Below are 6000 nucleotides of genomic sequence, written 5' to 3'. Positions count from 1 at the left end.
AGGGTTGCAATGACTTATGAATAATTACGATTCCTGGGACAGATTTCATGTTTCCTGAATTGACACAGTCAGATGGCACTGTCTTCTCAGTGTAGGCCATTCACAAATATGTACATTCTTATGTAGGAAGATCTGGTGCTAGAAGCCAAACAGGAATCTGCTGTTTATAGTACATACTTGGAATCCTAATACCAGCATGTGCATGCAGAATGGTTTTCCTGGAGTTTTCATACATTCGGCTTTTTCTTACAAATGTCTCTCTCAGACTCAAGGCTTGCCTATGCTTTAGACTGTTAATTTTTACTGTAACCAGTAACAGCAGGTCAATTATAAAGGGCAGAGTCTATATAAAAATGCTTGTTTGGATGCCAGTCTTATTTGCCTTGTGGCTTGCTTTAAGCTGTTCAGGTGAGATAGAGCTGACCATACTGGAAAATCTTTTGCCTACTGTGGAGACAGTTGGACCTGACTTCAGGCAAACCCCTCAGATCTTAAGGTACCCCGTGTGGCATTTGATACTTGTGTTTCTCCCACCCAAGTACTGCTTATGGCTTGGTTGTGCAGCTCCCTGTAGACTTTCCTGTAACAATGAGAATCTCTTCTTCAAACTGTCTTAACAGAGGGGAATCTTCTCATACTACAGTTGATAAACACAATAGATTTCACCCAAAAGACAATGATGGAGAGAGCAACAATCTGCAAAAACAGATGGCCAAGTATTAAAATTCTATTACAATGTATCCAGCATCTGCTACACATATGATGCCATGCATTCCTTATTGCATATAGAAATAAGCATGGCCTACTGCTTCAGCATCTTGTTAGTATGTTTGGTTCTTGAAGATATTTCCCTCAGAAATCTGCGGTACAGAGTTCTATGGAGTCTTTTATGTGATTGAACGAACTATGAAAAAAGGTGGTCATGTACTGCTATTTACATTTTTCTCTTGTTTTTCCAGTGAATCTTTCAGAATCAGTTCTTCAGGGGGAAGGCCAAGTCCAAGAATTCTGGGGAGTTGTGCCAACAGAGAATTTGGCCCCAGGTTTCTTTTTGCATATGATGAATTGACAGCCTTGTACCTGTAGCCAAAGGGAGCAGATGGAAGAAATTCTAGTGACAATTTTGTTCTAGTTGTATGGTTCAACAAAACACAAAATATTGCAAGGAAATTTTTTCCTCCTCTAATTCTATGCATCAAATGAGGGTATCAGGAAGGCAGAAGTGCCTATTCAGCTCTGGAAGCCACCACAGCACAATTTCCCAGTACCACTTTCATAACAGCTGGAGCATTAACTGTTTTGTTGTTCTTTCTCCTCTCCAGCTTCTGAAAAAAGAGATATCACTTTCTGTGATATTTTTTATCATAGCTACAGTGAACCCCACTGATTAGTGAAATTGTGGTCCCCCTGGGGTTCAATCAAGTCTCCTGTTGTGGACTTGAAACTGTGAACTCAAGCCTAGTTTACAGACACAAGACTGGAGCCTATTCCTTGTTGATCCATCTGTAAAAGGATGTGGACTCATGGCCAGACAGGCTGCAAGCTGCTGCCTGACAAGAACTACAATGCCCTTTCCAAACCAATACAACTGTCTTTTTCAAGATACCTCATATTCATTAGGATAGTAGCTGTTAGTCTCAATGAAGTCCCCTACAACTGCTCCTATGAGAGAGTTAGCATAAGAAGAAACTGTGGTATGATCAGGAATAAGCTTTTCCTCATCCTTATTAGCATATGAAATTGGCTGGACAGGGTCAGAATGATCCATCTAGCCCAGGATTCAGCCTTCAAAAGGAGTTACTATGTGGTTTGTCAGAGGTAGCACATGATATACAGCACTTTCAGTCTCAGATGTCTCAGTTTAGCTATGCCCCTTTTGGCAACGACCTTGCATTTCCCAGGAGCATGGACCATCAGTAATTTCCAGCCTCTAACATCTGATACTAAGACTGGTGCTTCTGGAAATCACAGAATCAGAATACAAGGGCAGTGATAGGTGAGACTCTATGAAACTCCAGTACTTCCCACTTTTTTATTCCCTTTTCTCACACCAACTGGCAAAAGCATCATCCAGCAGAGTGGAGCAAGGCTTTGGCCAATCTTGTGCCCATGGCAGGAGCCAGATGTGAAAGGTGGCAGGAATGGAGTGTAATTCCCCTCCAGTTAAGGGATGTTTGGTGAAGCATTCCAGAGAGCAGTTTCTGGCACTCAATTCAGTAAGACTAGTTTCTCTTGAGGGGAAAAAAAAAAAAAGATTAAAAAGGGAAGAAAACAACAATGACAAAAATTCCCAGGAAAACGGTGGTTAGCGTGCTTGAAAAGGGCAATAAGAACAGTGTGCTCACAGTAGTGCTTCCTCCAAATGCTCTCGTGGCAGCCATCCAAGAAATAATCATTTGAGGACTTCCTGAGCCAGAGGTATTGTTGCTATGCATATTACAACTGTATTATGTAACTGTTTAATAAAATTGCAGTGTAGACAATGGATATTTAAAATATATGTTGTATATCATTATCTATAGTACTATTGCACATAACACAATAAATCTGCATTTTACTTTGGTTGAAGTTTTCTTTCATGAATTTGTCCAGTCACTTTTTGAATTATGTAAACTTGTAGAATTCACAACTGTCTGCAGTGAAAATTTCCACAGCTTGACTGAATATTGTATGAAAATTCTCTTCCTTTGTCTGCTTTTATCTAGTCATCTGCTAGTTTCATTTGAAGTTCTCTTGCTTTTGTACTGGATGAGACAGCTTATAATAGCAGTTTTTAATTGTCTTTTCAAGCCACTCATTTTCATAGACCTTTCTACCCTCTCAGTTATCTCTCTGCCAGTCTGCTTGTTTATTTATTATTTAGCAGTTCCATACCTTTGATCATCCTTATCACTCATCTCACTACTCCTCCTTGTTTTGCTATCGCCCTTGAGACAGAAGGAGCAGAACTGTACTGAGCACCTCCAAGTGGCACACTGTGCATATAATTTTCTGTTTAGTTTGATGTTGCTTTCCTAATAAATTTTAATACACTTGTTGCTTTTTTGCTTAAAAACAGAACAATGTATAATATATTAGAGAAACAACAAGGAAATAGCCTAGATTGTATCTTAGAACCAGTGAGGTATGAACTGATCTTGGCGTACCAAATGCCAGAGTGGCAAAGATGCTGAAAGTACAAAGAAGGCACACATTTGCTCGTAACTCATAGAAAGACCTCTGCCTCCTACTGAACCCTAAGGACCTGTCTTAAATGACAGACTTTATTAAAAATAATGCTTTGACTAACCTTGTGCTTTTCTTGGCAGCATTTATTGGAAGGGCTATGACATTTCCAAGGGGCTAGCATTTGAGCAGTATTTCATCACTTACTGAGCCAGAAGGAGATCTAGATCAAGACTTTATGGCTCTCAGTTGGGGATGGCCTCCTAAGGAGCTTTAATTACCTGGTGTGGAAGCTGGGACGTGTGAGGGGACCACTTCCTGCCACTGTTACCTACCAGCCCAGAGACAGCTCCTTCAGCAACTCCAGGATTTTCAACTGGGAGCAACTACTTCCACATTTTATAATTACAAAGTTCAAGACTGATTTAATTTTGATTCAGCAAAAGGCCTTTGAATACTAAAGTAATTCTCTTAGCTCTGTGTTTTCCGTACAGATTTGGTTGGAGTCAACACAAGTACATGGCACCATTTGGAGGACAAGCACTGTGAGGAGGCTGCTTGTCAGAGTTTTGTGGCTTTGACAAGTAATTACGGTTTGAATTTTGAGTCATGACAGGCAGAATTTTAATCACGAAAACAAGAAAATGACTATATAAAGAACAGAGACAGAGCATCAGCTGAATGAGAGCAAAACCAGAACTGCCATGGTTGTGTTATTAAAGCTTCGGAGAGAAATGTTGAGAATTTTTATGGCATACATAAGAAAACTAGGAAAAGAGAAGTTTGAGGGAAATGTGTCTTCTGAGAATGACCAATAAATGAAAAAGCAGACAAAGGGGAGGGAACTAATTTACAAGTAAGTGTGGGTGATCCATAACATTTCCAGTACCAGGCTCAACTTGATTTAGTAAAGCTATTCTGAGATGCTGATGCTGAAAGGAACACTTCCAGCTCTTGAGCCTCATCTACAGAACAGACGTGTTGGGGAGAAAATTTAAAAAATTAAAAGTTTTAACAGTATACTTATGTATTCAGTTGTTGTTCTACATTAAGACTCACTAACCTAACCTATCAGACACAGCTCCAGCAGGATCCTGCAGCACTCACAGTTTCAGGCACCCTTTTTTTAGGATCTGAAATCTGAAAGCCCTGTGGAAAGCCTCAGTAGCTGCACAGAAATGCATCCATGCTACAACAGCACTGAGCCTGTTTCCACAAAGAATACCCAGTGGTCAACATCCCATCTCAACGCTCTAGAAAGACACTCCAGGCAGCAATGCTGACCATTGTCTCGCTGAAGGAAACTCCTATGAGAGTAGAGGGAATGACTCAGAGGTAATAAGGAAAGAGGTAGAAAAGCAGACAAATTTCTCCTTTGCCACAGTGAGGAAGATACAACCCTGTATAACAGTGGAATGATCCTTCCCCAGAATACTGGGAAAGAAATACCTCCAGAACATCTTTCCACTAGACTTGATTCGCCTAGTATGTTTGAACAATAAATCGTTTTGCACACTATTCTAGGTAGTACGACTGAGCTCTATAGTCCTTGACAGTAATAACCTGAGTACCATCAAAAGTGAGATTTATGATACCTACAGTTGAACTGAAGGTGGTTCACAGAGTTTAAAATGAGAAGGAGGTATTAGATCACGCAGTTTGAATCTCTGTATTTCACAGACCATTTCACAGTTGTATCACCCAGCTCCCCTTTTATTGTGGTATCTTGTGCTTGGTTAAACACATTTGCCAGCAGTTTAGCTAGGCTTGAATCCAAGAAACAGAAAGCTGGAGAATACACCACTGCTTTATTAGCTTAATCCAGTAGTTAATCAGCTTTGCTGTTAAAAATTCGTGCCTGATGTCCCATTTGAATCTGTGTGACAGTAGGATCTAGAAACTGTTAGTTTCTTTTTTTTTTTTTTTTTTCTCCTGTGGTTTTCTCTATTTAATTCAATTTAAGTCCTTTACTATTGTTTTCTCTTTTAAAAAAGTACTTATAATGATGTCATGCCTCGGGTCTTCTTTTTGAGTGAACTTGAGTCTCACTCTAAAGCCATCCCTGCACTTTCCTTGTAATCACTGTTGAGAGGTTTTTTGCATATATTTGATTTTCTATACATTTGTTCTAAAACACAAAAGCTGGAGTCGTTAGTAGTATTTCAGAATCAAGATTCACCAGTGTTCTACAGGAAAATGAACTTATTTCCCTATAGGTGAGTATTGAAATTACATTTTTGCCTGAATGTCACAGTGGGAGTTTTTGGTGAGATGCTTGTACATTGTGACCTTTAAATCATTTTCAGAACTACATCCTTGCAGTAAAACTTCTGTAAGCTTGGTCTGATTTTCATGTTCTCAGTTTTGCGTTGTGGTAAACTGCATTTTTTGAGGATGCCAGGGACACAGCCAAAGCCTTACTGTAACTTACTACACTGTGTATCTTCATATGGTCTGCAAATTTCATCAGCTCTTTGTATTTGCTTCCACATCATTAATTCAGATGTTGAAAAGTATCAGTATTAGTACAACTCTATGTAAAATCCCACTACAGACATTCACATTCAGTTATCGCTCTATGTGGACAATTCATCACTGCCACCTGTTTAAAAAATCACTTCCTAGACTATTTGCTTACTGTCCCTTTACCCTTCATATATAATATTGATCCTTATCAGAATACACTGGTATACTGCCAATTTTTTTACCAAAGCCTAAATAAATTACATTTTGTACTTTTCTCAAACATATACTATCTTAAAAATAGAGTTAAAAAAATAAACAAAAACAAACAAACAAACAAACAAACAAAAACAAACAACACCCCCCCAACCA

Source organism: Nesoenas mayeri (assembly GCF_963082525.1).
Source record: "Nesoenas mayeri genome assembly, chromosome: 1".
NCBI lineage: Eukaryota > Metazoa > Chordata > Aves > Columbiformes > Columbidae > Nesoenas > Nesoenas mayeri.
The sequence above is the reverse complement of the archived record's forward strand: the minus strand, read 5'-3'. Positions refer to the sequence as shown.